The following is a 14,155-nucleotide window of genomic DNA, read 5'->3' as shown; positions in this document are numbered from 1 at the left end:
GCTTCTGTGTTTATTCTTTTCTTCCGTTCTTTTTACATACAAGGACAGATACAAAAAGGTTATGTGCAGCATTTAGAAAAAAACTTAATTCTTTAATAGTTGTTCACGTGTTTAATGTACAGAACTGTATGTATAACCGTACAGAGCTGATGTGAGCTCAGGTGTCCTACAGTTAAGGCCAGCCAACTGTAGATCCATTTGAAACCGGTCCTCTCATAATCATAAAGAGCATTATTTCTAAACTCAAAAGTTTTAAAAATGTAATGCCAAAGGAAGTTTTATACAGTTACATTACAGTTATACAGTTATACATGTTAGTAGCAAGACAATTTTAAGTGCTGTTCACAAAAAAGAAACATGATAAAAACACACAAGGAGAAGAAAATTGTTGTTGTTTAAGGTACATAAATGATCAAAATCAATAATCAATGAAAAAAATCAATAATTACAGTGATAAACTCGTTGCTTCTGCTTATCCAGGACCAGGTCGCAGGGGCAGAGACCACTAGAAAATCTCCTCCAGCTCCATCATGAGGCATTCCTGGGCCAGCTAAGAGACATAGTGCCTCCACCATGTCCTATGTTTTCCTCTGGGCCTCCCAGTGGAACGTCCGTGGGGGGCGTCCAGGGGACGTCTAAAAACGACGTCCAAGCCATCCCATTTCCTACCGTAAGAGAGCAACCATCATTTTCCGGTAGAGAACTACGGCATCTGACTTGGAGGAGCTGGTCCTCATCAATGCCACTTCACACATAGCTGTGAACCACCACAGTGCATGCTGTAGCTCTTGTTAGGAGGGAGCCAGCAGAACCTTATCATCTGCAATTTATGCCCCTTGGCCTTGTCTAGAGTTCCTGTCTATTAAATTAAATAAATAAAAAACATTTCAGTTATGTTTTGATTCAGCTACAGGAAAATTTGACACAGCTATGTGTTGTACAACTGTGTGTCGTTTTCATAGTCATGGTAACTTATGTTGTTGTTTATTAGTATTTGAATTAGGGGGAATATATGTAGATATTGAATAAGAGTGGCCCTAAAATGGACCCTTGTGGAACGCTACATGTGATTTTTGTCTGATGTAAAGTCTCCTACAAGACAAAAAAGCCCTGTTCCTCAAATAGGATATAAGCCAGTGCAGTGCTGTAATGTCCTTTTCAGTCAACTGAGTTTAAATGTGCAGCAACAGGTGAGGGAGGGAAAGCATTAAGGGAAACTCAATGAAAAAGGATTGAGGTGTAGGAATGTTACCGCTCAATGCAGGGTCTACAGAGATTCTTCTGCTCCAGAGGTTATTTACCTCTATAGTAGATAATAAAACAGCGTATACAAATGGAAATGTTAGATCCATCTACATTGAGAGCATACTCCTGAATCCAGTTTGTAATTCTCACCACCTGCTCTGATTAGTTGTGTTTACATCATTTGAAATACTTCTTGCTTTTCATTAAATTTTTTGCAAGAGAGTTAACAAGATCCAGAGGACTATGTCTGTTCAGTTAGAGATCCATTTTATGGATGGACTAAAGAAGGTTTTCATTACACCCAAACCAGCATGGTGGAGAGCTTGTTGGATGATCTCCTGCTGGTTTGTGGTTAAGCCTTTCCTCCAGCTCTGGGCGGTGTTATTCTCCATTCCTGCAGAGCTGCAGTGGACCTGAGCCGCGATACTGTTCCTAATTAGATGTGATGGTTTAAGCAGCCAAACAAGGAACAGTCAGTCAGGGATCTAATGAGCCAACAAGTGTTTGGAGCAAAAAGGGACCCCCCACTGTGTTCAGATAGTCTAAAGAATATCTCTGTTTTCTCCTGAGCTGCTGCAGAAAACTCAAAAAAAAAAAACTCTAAAGGAATTAAGGAACCATTCTTGGTGAGTGAAGGTGTATAAAGAAAAGAGAGACTCAACTACATGATTCTAGTTAATAATCATATAGACAGGCGTTTGCTGTAAGAAGAGCGATTTAAATAAATCCCATTATCAACATGCTGAGGCAGAATCTACATCAGAGAGGAGAAAGCGGAAAGAGACGGGCAGCAGAGGAGAGCAGAGATGTAAAATGGAATATAACAGAGATGAGACAAAGACATAGAGGTGGAACGGGGTGAGCAGTTATCATAATAGATTCAGAACAGAGCAGAACCAATTTCCATTCTTAACCTCTGCCGGACCAGATGATGATTCAGAGTAAAGCTGGGTCACCTTGCTCCAAATCTCCTTTCTTTATCCCAAATCAGGAACACTTATGGATTCATTGACATGCATGAAGCAGATGAGCCATTATATAGACCACAGCCTTAGCTGCATCAGTTCAAAGATGACTCAAAGTATATCTTCTTAAAATTTGAAAATAATAGGTCTCTTTTGAACAGCAGTAGAAAAGACATGCTTGGAATAGGCAGGTCTCATTGTATTACATTAATTGTACATCATGTCAACCACAAATGCAGAAAATTTCAGACCCTTAGCTACAACAGTTCCAGGGCTGTGGGGTTTTAAACCTTTGGTGTCACCAGCATCTCCAAATCTCTCCAAATGCGCCAAATTGTGCCAAATGCTTTTACTCAACTATCTGACCCATAGAATAACACTGAAGCATTTTGATGGCCACAAAACAATTATGAATTGAAGCAAATATTTTCTACTTTTTTACAGAATCAGTGTATATAACAAAATGTATCATTTATAAACCTAAAATAACATAAATACCTTTCAAGCTAAAATAAGCTCCAATGCCTTTTTTGAGCTGTATTTAGATTTTTCGGCCTTAGACATTGTAGTAAAACAAAATCAGCGCCCAAACTTCAGATATATAGCAGCTTTGTTAGTAAACGGCTTCAAACTGCGCGCAATGATCCAGCCTCAGCAGTGTATTTCACTCTTATGTAAGATGGCTCTGCTTTATGCATCCCAACCATGCCTACCCTTGTTTAAAAAGTTATTTAATTGTCTTGAAAGCCAAACAGCCCATGTGGTATAAACCAATAACAGCAGGACTAATATCGCTCTACTCGGTGCCTCATTGGCTGACAGGCCAGGAGCGCTTGTGAGACTTTATCGGCTGTCCCTAACTCAAATTAAGTCATACAAATATTGGGACAATTTTGTCTTATAGGTTAGAAGACGATGTAAAGAAGCATACCAAACACATGAGGAAAGTCTTTTTAGCATGATGCTAAGCATTAACTATGTGTCAAAAAACAGACGTTATGTGGCGATTTTCTCATCATGGAATATTTTTATTATAAATATTCTGGATTACTTTTAATCTGTGGACCCTTATGGACGAATGGAGTACAAACAATTGAAGACTGGATTAATAAAATGGCTTCTAGACGCCTTCAAATTATGTTGAAGGTATGTTGTTGTGGCTGGTTTGTAATTTTTACATTTTGACATGCTGCTATATCTGTGTTCATTGTCCTTTGGTGCCTGCTGCATCCATAAAATGATTTTGATGGTTGAATTGTGGAGAATCTAAACTTTCCGACGTTGTCTAACATGTCTATATTGTTATAAATGTTCCCCTCATGCATCCTGAGTCATTAGTTGTAAACGCTATAAAAACGGTCGCCGGTGATTGGGTGGGTTTTGAGAGGTTATAGGTGTTGGAGCTTGGCCTGTTTTTCAGTGTAGTCCTGTTTATCTGACTGTGACTAACTGTATGTGCTCTCTTTAATCCTCTGACATGGGAAGTGGCTCGGAGCTCATCTGCCTGGCTGTGTGTTTCCTGCCTACATATCTCTGAATGGCTACTTCTGTCTCCTTGAACCCCAGACGTTCTCGGCAGATGGCCGCTCCCACTGAACCTGCTTCTGCTAAAGGTTTCTTCCTGTTATGGAAGAAACCAAGAGTGTTCCTCTTCACTGTCTCTACAAGCCTGCTTGGAGTAAACGATTGCTTTCGAGTCAGTGAGTTGATGCTGTCAGCTGGTTTTCCTTAAAAAGAAAAGTTTAAACAGATCTGACTGTATGATCTGGTTGAATTCTCTCTATAAAGTACCTTGAGATGACATGTGCAGTGAATTGTAACTGAATATAACTAAAAACTGAATAGCAATGTTAACTCTTACTAAACATACACAAGTTTTGCTTTTTAAAGGAAATGTTAGTTTATTATGGTGCAATATTAAATCTACTGCAGTTGAACTTTCTGTTTAAATGCTAAAAACGGTTTGGGTTGGTGATGAGAGGTGGGGGTTGGGGAGACCACAAAGAAACGTTTGGGAACCACTGGGCAAGGTCATTCTAACCCATGAACCAGCTTTGTTCTAAACCCTTTACTGTATTCCTGGGTGGATGTTTTTTCTGCTATAACGAAGTGCTAAAACTGTTTTTTCTAATGAAGGAAATCTGGATTAAGGTGGTCACATCTCTACCAGGTGCAACAGTGAAGAACCAAATCACATTTGGATCCTGGTTCAGACTGAGTTGGATGGTTTTTTTGGACTTCACTCATTTGTATGTCACAGACTGATGGGAACATAGTGATGCTGAATCAGGTATGGATTTTTTTTCATTGCTGATCATAAATAAGAGAGATCAGACCTTGGCCAGACAGAACAGGGTAGGTGACCAGGACATCTGGATGTTAGAATGATGGGATTGAAGAACATTTCTGAGATGCAGGAATGTTTTAAAAAGGTTTCAGTTGTCCTTTTTAGGTTGCAAAGCAGACAAAAGACAGAATCCATAAGTTGGAAAGTGGCACTAAGTGACCATAGCTCCCACCAGAGCGAGATTCAGATGAGAGTCATCAACAGATCAAAAGAGAGAAGAACTCAATAGGAAACAGAGAAAAATGTCCTGATGATCTAGGAATTATATCTGAGAAATATTCATGTGTAAAAACCCAGAGCTGAATAAAAAATGGTTTGAAAACTTCAATAGGGAATAAAACTGGGTTTGATATGAACCTTGATAAATGGTGGAAGAGAGAATGAGGGTGACTTATAGGCCCAGAGGTGGGAGTTAAACCAGGGACCACTGCATCAAGAAATGCAGCCTCCACTGTGCCCCATGTTTGTCCTAAATAAACATTTATAGATTATTTTCTACCTAATTAAATTTTACTCATTACTGAACAATACTGCTTTAAAAAGAATCTCCATGTTTGACAGGTCATTGTAACCTCAAGCCACATTTATCTAATTCTGCTTTACTAAAGCCAAGTTAACGTCAAAGGCTGCAGAGTTTCCTAAATACAATTTGGCTCTGATGCAAATAAAAGTCGTGCTCCCTGCAGACTCTGCAGCATGCATGATTGCACCCCGTCAGCTTGAAACCATCGAAAAGACTGAAACCCAAACTTTCACAAATTTGAGTTTAACAGTCTTTGCTATTTTTGTGTAATTTTTTTAATTGAAAATATGGAGCAAATGACTGCCAAACAGGAAAGTGACAGTAATGCACACCACCTATGCGCTGCATAAATTAGCAGATGATTTTTTTTTTCTATTCTTTTAGTGATCATAAATTGATTTTTCATTTATAATGATAATGCAACCATCCAAAAGAAAAATCCTTAGAGAACATCACAAAGAATTCAAGAATAACAACATGATCCAGACATGGAGGTTAAACCTCACCTCAGAGGGGAAGAAGACTTTAATCCAAAACTAATCAGGTTCTCTTTGTCTGAAAATTAAGATGTTAAAACATAACAGATATAGACAGAACCCTAAAAGTTTGCTTGGTAAATGTTGATATTGAGTGGAAAAGAATTCCTTTATCACATACAACACAAGTGTTTGTGAAGAACCAGTTCCATCTGGAGGAAAAATGAACAAAGCATTTTAAAATGCATTTATTCCAACTCTCCCCAAAAAGTTCAGAAGCGTCCTGCATCAGACCTTATTTTTCATTTGGCACAGAATGTAATATTCAGCCAGGAAGATGTTTGGAAAGGTCGAGGAGAGTCTTGACCTATTGTGCAACAACAGAGGAGTTTTCGCGCATTGGGTCCGTTTAGCTGTGGGTCAGGAAGAGGAAACTAGAGCAGAGAAATGCTCAAGCTAAGGGCAGATCCTACATTAACCTTTCATTGCCTCAGGGAACATTTCTGAGAGGTGAAAGTCTACATAATATACAGCAGTATAAATATGAGGCTAGTACATTTATTACTAGATTTATTTGCTTGATTTTAAGTCATGTAATCTGCAGGGTAGGCGGTGAACGCCTTTTGATTCTACTAAGTCTAAACCTTAACAAGAAGCCCATCGCATCAAACTGCTGGAAATGTTCATTTCTGAGAAGCAGCAGCTCTTTGGCAGCCAGATAATCAATACCTGACCTGCTGTTAACTGTCTAATTAGAGGCATTGATTAAATGGAGATCTACTCTGCCTCATCCAGTCTGTATTTCAACTCAAAGTGGACTTAAAAGTAAAAACGTTTTCTTGCAGACTGAGGGAACTCTAAATACCATTGGTTTATGTATAAAACATATAGTCCATAGTTCCCTCTCATATCCTTTTATCATAAAAGCATTAATTTAACAACCAAACACAGGGAAGACACACGTATAGTAAGGAAACAAGCAGATCAGCAACTCACTCAAAGTTCATTCACTTCATGCACAAACAATATCCAGCTCAGGTTTCAGGTAAAGGCCTTTAATTTATTTCAGGTAAGGAGTTATTTGAAAAGAGCAGCAGAAGAACATCTTCCTCCATTATGTTCAGGGTAAGATTCAGACGATCACACAGTGATTGGGGGTGTTTTTTTTCTCTCTTTAGTTTTTTCTAAGAATGTGTATCTAAATGAAACTTAATACTGAATAAATTACAATATTATAGTGACTGCATCACAAAGTAAAACACGTTATATAAATGAGTTATATAAATGAGTTACTCTTTACAGCCGACATAAGTTTTACATAAGACCATACAAAATATTTTAATTTAAAAAAGTAGGCGTAATGAAAAGTATGTCTAACAAATTCTTAAAGTTTTATTATTTTATTTGAATTTTTTTTTTTACCAAAGCTGTTTTTAATCTGACAACCAAGCCTCATTAACACAGCTTCTAATTTACTGAATATGACGTTAGACTTGTATTTCAAGATCAAGAAATTTATTACAAAAGCTTTTTAAAAAACTTTGAACAAATGTTACATCAGGAACTCTGACAAGTTTCGTATCACAGCAGTACTCATTTTGAAAGCATTGTTTAATGCAAGCATAAATGCAGACATGATCGAGGACGACTGGTTTGTTTATTCAGAACTTAATTTTTACTATAGCTGGATTCAAGGAATCTAGTTGGTTGCCATATTTTGTTGGTAACCAGGAAAAGCTTCCTCCTAATATACATTATCAATTCTATAATTTTTCCTTAGTATTTTTTCAAAGATCATAAACAAACAGAGCAACTCAGAGCATAAAGTCGTGCCACAGTGCTCCCACCATTATTTTCATACTTATAGAAGATTCACTAAGTTTGTTAATGATACTGCCACCAGTGGCCAGAACACAGAACTGCAGCCTTCTTATGCTCATTCTGGTAGCTCACGCTCATACTTAACAAGGGTAGTTCTTTTTTTTTACTTTTGTCACCTCATGTGGAGGGGGGATTGGTGTCTGAGTTGAGCTGGATGCCGTTCGCTTCTGAGCACCAACCAAATCCATCTTGAATATAATGCTTCAATTGGTTGCTAGTTTGGACCCATTTAACATGCACCCACTTGACGTCACTATCCTCCAAACAGTGCAGGAAACTTCTGACCCGCAGTAAATTCTAGAAAATGAGCTTACAGGCTTATAGATGCATCAGAGCTGAACTACATAGGTGTTAGTCTGCTCTTAAAACGATGTTGCAGGCGTAAAGAGTCTGATAAAAAGCTACTATAAACATGCTTTTTTGTAAAATCCTACAAACTGTCTCTTCAATGATAGCCTGATATAATCTGACATAAACCAGATTAATAAATGTTGTTCAATTTGAATTCTACACTGTATCAATCTGGTAAGGCTCTGGGGGAAAGTGCTTGCAAAAGAGAGAGACATTCTGCACAATTCTTCGAGCTGATGGGTTAATTCACCAATTGCCACATACCTCCATATCGGCTTTTAGCCAAACACAGCAGCAGCTATGATAGATTACGCTCTTGATTTGTTTCACATCTAGTGGACTTAACTGATTAATCAAACTTCCCAAATCCAATCGGGACTAATGAGCAAACATCCACATATGTACCAATCACGTCCTTTTGCTCATTTTTCAAAAAGAAATTGAGGGTATTCCAGCTAGAACTGGTACAGCCACTTTGTTTTGCTTCAGCCTTCGGCTTCTGGTTGACATCATACACGTGACAGCATTTCATTGGTCCGAAACATTTCTGTATCGAGGCTAATGCATCTGTTAGCTGTATTTTTAGGAGTTTGTGAATTCAAAAATTTTGTGACAATGTTTCCTGGTTGCAGGGTGACCATCCATCTGGGGATGGAATTTCAAAGCTAACTCTAAATGCCAATTTATGCTTCTGACGCATAGCCTCTTCAACCGTCAAATCCTGACTACTCGTTGGACGGTTGTAAACCCGCGCAGACCTGAAGCGGAACTGCGCAGACAAAAAGCAGCTGTGATTGGTCCTTGGTATGCCTATCCGGCTCTCTGTGTAGTCGTCCTTCTCAATTCGGTTTCCCGGGGTGCGCCATTTTTTAAAAACCGAGGAAAAATGGACAACTTTGACGAAAGGTTAATCGAGGAGGTTTGGAAGTACAACTACTTGTACGATGCCTCAGACAAATTATATAAATAAATGTATCCTCTTCAATGTCTAGCAACTTTAGATCCATCTTCGTGACTGTGATATCTTGCAGATGCGCTATTGTTGTTTTGGAAGATAAACACTTCCGCTGGCACCGCCAAAGTTCTCGTGAGTTCTCGAATAGGCTCCCCCTCGCGCTTTGGCGGGAAACTGCTGTGCGTCCCTAGAAATTCCAGACCGACAATGCAGAGGCATACCAGCAAAACTGGTTCGCGACCAGACCCAAGCAACATTTGATGTGTGCAGTTGTAGAAGCATAATCTGCTCTTAAGTCCCTATATACAGAGCATTGGCACCCCAAGTGGTTAAATGATTAATGAGGTAATTTAATCAGAAAAGGCTCTGTCCTAAAACCACTTCAGTATATGAGCTGTGAATCTTTATTAATGTAGACCGAACGTCTGCATAGCATAGAGTGAGGCTAGGTTAACGTTATATTGGCTTATTGCTCAAACATTTTTGTAGCTTCATTACAAAAGTTTGGATGTTTACTATAGAGATTTATTCATATTTGCAGAAACATCTATGATGGCTCTGCTCTGTTGAGGACATCGTCAGGCCTGCTACAGGATCAGATAGCCCTAAAATAATGTATTCTTGCATTCTTGTAAAGTTCACATAAATTTCCAGTTGAAATAATGTTGTTCTTATTTAATCGACTTCGCTTTAAAAGCCGCAAAGAACCGGATCCTTTCTTAAACAAAAAACAATTGGGTTTGATTTTTACCGAGATATCAAAAACCAAATTCATCTAACGAACCTATTCATGTCTAACTTCATTGGCGCCTGTTTCTAGTGTTTTCTAATTTGCTGCCATGGTAGTAAGCAAGCATGGCAGCAAGGATAAAAGCTAAGGTTTGAAGAAGAAGTAGAAAAGGGGAACATTTAGTTTTACAAAACTCACAGATGCTCCAAGAAAGGCTGCATCTCACAAGCATTAGTTAAGACACAATTTATCTGATTTCTCTCATATGACTCATTGAGAGATTTTCAAAAGGAGGAAAAACCTTTATTCAATGCACTCTAATTAGAGATTCAGTCAAAGGTTTGCCGTTATGTGGGGGGGGGGGGTCACCCACAGAGAGACTCAAATAGCGTCTAAATGTCATCAGGGGAAGCTGAAGCCACACTGTGTGCAGGAACTTTATTATGTTTATCTCTGGGATATTAGATTTTTCTCACACAGAAAAGCAACGACAAAGGAAAGTTAAATTCACATTCCTAAAAGCTCTCAGTTCAAAATATGATTTTTTTCATATTGATTTCCATGATTGAATCTTCTACCTTATCTCTCCTTCTCAAACATGATTGTTGAAACTATCAGAGCTCAGATCACTTATTACTGAACGTTTTCCACAATTTATCAGAGTTCCTCTGGGTTTCAGCACAGAGGCTGCTCACAAAAATGCCCGATTCCCCAAAATCATTAAAGCCCAGATGCACCGCTACCATGTGGTGCACACATGCACCAGACACGCAGTCGTCATGGTGACAGTGCATTAGTCCTCAGGGAGGGTTTCTGTATGAATCCTTTAGACAAAAACACACTCACATGCATCCACATACTTAACGGTTTATGGACTGGGCAGAAAATTGGTTTCTATAAATATCCTGTTTCTCCTTCTATTCTATTAGTTTTCATTTTGGCAAACATTTTACGGAGCCCTTTTCTGCCGTTATGCAACATTAACACAAAAACCCATTAAGCAATTTCATATTTTTTTTGTCTAATAATTAATTTTTGCAGATGAACAACTGAGTGGATGTAGCCTCGACAAATTGTTTTCATGATTTTAGTTTTTCACAGGTCTGCCATAAGCTGCCCAAGGTTTTCAGATTTAAAGGTTGTCATCCAAATAATTTTACCACAAATACCAATTAATTAAAGCAGAATAAACATAACACTCCTGTCAGTGTTGTATATCTTTATTTTATTGTGAGCCCTATGGCATTAGGATTATGCCAAAAGTATTCACACTCAGCAAATACCTCTATGAGCAGCTTTGCTTTATACAGACTCTCATAAAGCACTCCTCACTGCATGTTTAACATGTAACATGTGCAAATAGAGGACCACAGGGCCCCAATATATCACCCCACATGAGTGCTGCTTGTTCTGCATGTGGACCTGTGTCTCTGTGCTTATGTCAACTTTTGTCCCTTTGAAGGCGTTACCCACAACCCGCCTGTGATTGGTGATCTTTTAGGAAATCCTGCCTCTTGAGTTGTGATGTGCAGCCAAGGTAACAAGCAGAAACTTTCCATTTCCCACAAACATTTGAGGTACCAGAAGCTTTAGGTCATTTACTTTTTTTGTAGATGAACTATAACCATGTTTAACAGACACTCTACAGACAATCAGAATTCATCCAGACCATGTTACAGCTAATGATGACTTTGCCTACCAATGAGGAATTCTTGGGAATTCTTGAAGAGAAGCGGTTGGCCTATATATATATATATATATATATATATATATATATATATACACATGTGGACGCACTGTAAATACCCCCATGCACCTTTTCTTCCTTTAGCAAATTTTTTTTTTCACTTTGACTATTTCGGCAGATGAAACGACAAAAATTTCTCCACTCTGAGATCAATCAATCAATCAATCAATCAATCAATCAATCAATCAATCAATCAATCAATCAATCAATCAATAAATCAGTATAGTGCCCGATATAGAGATCCCCAACAGGGAACGAAAAGTAGTGATGATCCGTCCGAAAGGTCAGTTAACTAAGGTTCACTATATAATTCCCACTCTATATAGTGATTGAGGGATTTAGGGTTGATAATAGCCGAAGAGTACAGCCTCAAGAGCCCACCCCTACCATATATGGGCAGTGATGTCATATGGCATTTTACAGCATGGTGATCCGCTCAACATCATTCGTGTTCACTCCATTTCCATGACAACAGTGCATGGAAATGGAGTGAACTGCTGCAGCTAACATCTCCAACATCAAATGAATAAAAGATTAAGATTATGAATTATTTTGTACTTTAGAGTCATTTCCAATTAAGACCCTTTACAAAGAAATTGTTTCAAATTCTTGTCAGAAAAAAACAGAAACAAATTAAAAAATTTCAGACAGTTGGTTTCTATAATATGTCTGTTTATATCAGATGTTAGCAGTGAACCTGTTTTTTCCAATATTTATTGGCATATCTGGCTCTTTAATGTAACATTTATTGGGTTTTAATATTCTGGTCCAGCTCTCTGTGTCTAACAGCTGCTATTTTACTGTATTTAAACTTCTTAGTGGGAAAATAAGCAGTTTTATGTTTTTAGAGTTGTTTTTTTCCCCACCACACCAGCCTGAGCTCTTCCTGCCAGTTTATTTGTTTCCAATCGTGAATGAAACCAATGTTCCAACTGTTCAGCTTATGTCCATAATAACCCAACATGTTGTACAGGGGAGCCACACAGTGAGATCTTGGCTTCAAACCGTTCCCCTTCATCATCACACATATTGTCGTTTCCTGAACCAGTTTCGAACTCTGAACACGTTTTGGCTAATATCAAAATGCACGCTGCAAGCGAAGGCTCCATCGTTGGGTTTGATTTATGGGAAGTGACAACAGCATCAGTGTTTTTAATTATTAATATGAGAGAGCACAGAGGAGTCATCTCTCAATCCTCCCACAGAGGCAGCAGGTTCTTTGTTGTGACTGAGCCTCTTATGATTTGATTCATTTGACAACCACCCCTCATGTGGACGGGGGCGTCAACGGGCTCGGAGATAAGGAGGCTGTTCTGGTTGATTCGGTGACCTTGACCCCCGCCCCCCCTTACAGGAGGAAATTCACACACATGCACATTTGCAGACTCCATTGTGATTTTATCTTAAAGGCCCTATAGAGACCGAGCCGTTATTACTGCAGCCGGCACCGAACACTGACCCCAATTAAACAGCAGCTTTATGCTGCAGAATAGAATAAATAATACATGAAAAAAGTTTAATTATCTCGATTCCTGTAAAACTCCAAGTCAACTGATGCTTGCTTTCTTTGGGTTGTAAAATCCGACCGTTAAAGGAAGTTTGCATGGTTGCAAACTGTATTTATCTCTCGGGGCATCTGCAAGGCCGCACAGGAGTTCTGAAGGCACAGCTTTCCAATCTTTCTTAATGGCAACCCTCCTGTGAGGAAACTTTCTACCCTGAAACCTTCTCAAGGCTCTTTTATACAGAACTGCAGGAGCCCAGAACAAATTAGATATAGCTGGAAGGGGCTTTTTAACGCAGAGGCAGCAGTCAATGGTCAAGCTGCTGTTTCAATCACTTCTTAAACCTCAAACCCATTAAACACTTTCATCTAGCCAGAGTCTGGTTTCTGTGGCAGAATACAGGAGCAATACTTCCCCCTGAAACAATCTGTTGACTGCTGGCCTGATGTAAAACCCCCTATATGGAAGGAAACAGGCCAATTGAAGCTGGCGGTTTGCTCAGCTGGACTGGACCTGCCGTGTGATTTATTCTTTGGAGTCGGTGGCTAATATCACATTTTTCCATATTAGAACACAAGAGAACGAAGGAGCCCAACATATCTGTGTGTTTTAGTCCTAATTTGTATATTGAATATCAGTCTTGAGTTCTAAATAGGATAATAATTAAAGGACTAATGTTTCTGCAGGATCTTGAAAACTACGTTGAGTTTTTTTTAGAACTGATTACTGCACCACACCCTCACAGGTCTGCCTAATAAAAAAAAACAAAACAAAACAAGAAAAAGTGGATCAGACAGTTACAGCTAATCCAGAATTGTGTTGCCTGCGTCCTTACTAACAACCCTAACCACTAACTCTTAACTATCAAGTCTCCCTCCCAGTGAATTCTCATTCGCAGCTGTGAAAGGCGCCTTGATTGAAGGTGGTGGGGTATAAACGAGAATGGGATGACCCTTCCCTCCAACAGAAAAGGAAAGCAGTCATTGCTATGACAACACAGTGACGCCACGTGTGTGGCTGTAGCTCTGTAGTGAAGGTTAACATAACATTAAACATTTTGCCCCTTTCTTAAAACAGATGTATACTGTCAAATAACACTATTTCAGAGGACTTTCTATTTTGGAATTAAATACGTTTTTTTCCTAAACTAACCTGTGATTTTTTGTCAATGTGACGAAGATGCAGCAAACCAGCGGAATTTACATTTTTTATGTTTTTTCTTTCTCCACCAGGCCGCCGTTACACTTGCTGCCGAATTCCAGCAATGGATGCAGACTCGCTCTTTAAGGTCCACTCACCCTAACCACTACAATTTGGGTTCGGGATGGCCCTTAATGTGGAGGACCATCAGTAGGAATGCACAAATGGAGGGTTAGTGCTCAGGATCTGTGCTTAGGGGGCAGTTTGAGATTGGGTCAACAACTATATAT

The sequence above is a fragment of the Cyprinodon variegatus genome, unplaced genomic scaffold (genome assembly GCF_000732505.1).
Source record: "Cyprinodon variegatus isolate N-32 unplaced genomic scaffold, C_variegatus-1.0 Scaffold146, whole genome shotgun sequence".
In the NCBI taxonomy this organism is placed as follows: Eukaryota; Metazoa; Chordata; class Actinopteri; order Cyprinodontiformes; family Cyprinodontidae; genus Cyprinodon; species Cyprinodon variegatus.
The sequence above is the reverse complement of the archived record's forward strand: the minus strand, read 5'-3'. Positions refer to the sequence as shown.